Here is a 599-nt window from a genome sequence, read left to right on the forward strand (position 1 = left end):
AAGCCTGAGAAGGCTGACAATCTTCATTTTCAATGATAGAAAGATAACTAATTATAACAATAAAGTGCAAGAATGGCATTTGACACTTGCTACAGTTAGTCTTTTGCATATGTTTGAAATTGATATTTACGCATTGACAAGATGCATAGAAAGTGTGAACAGATTTGGCAAATAAAGAATGATGTTGCCAATAAGAGATTGAAGAAGAGCTACATTGTTCAGGAAGTGCAAGTTTCCACAATGTTTCACCAGTCAGCAGTTCAAGAAATAGTCACCAAAAGCAATATATTGGTTTTATGTACAGGGACATGTTAAAAACACAAGTTAGGTTGAGGCAACGAAACCAACAGTTAGGTTGAGGCAACTAAACCAACAGTTAGGTTTTGGCAACGAAACCAACAGTTAGGTTGAGGCAACTAAACCAACAGTTAGGTTTTGGCAACGAAACCAACAGTTAGGTTGAGGCAACTAAACCAACAGTTAGGTTGAGGCAACTAAACCAACAGTCAGGTTTAGGCAACGAAACCGACAGTTAGGTTGAGGCAACTAAACCAACAGTCAGGTTTAGGCAACGAAACCAACAGTCAGGTTTAGGCAAC

This window comes from Melanostigma gelatinosum, assembly GCF_949748355.1.
Source record: "Melanostigma gelatinosum genome assembly, chromosome: 6".
NCBI classification, from domain to species: domain Eukaryota; kingdom Metazoa; phylum Chordata; class Actinopteri; order Perciformes; family Zoarcidae; genus Melanostigma; species Melanostigma gelatinosum.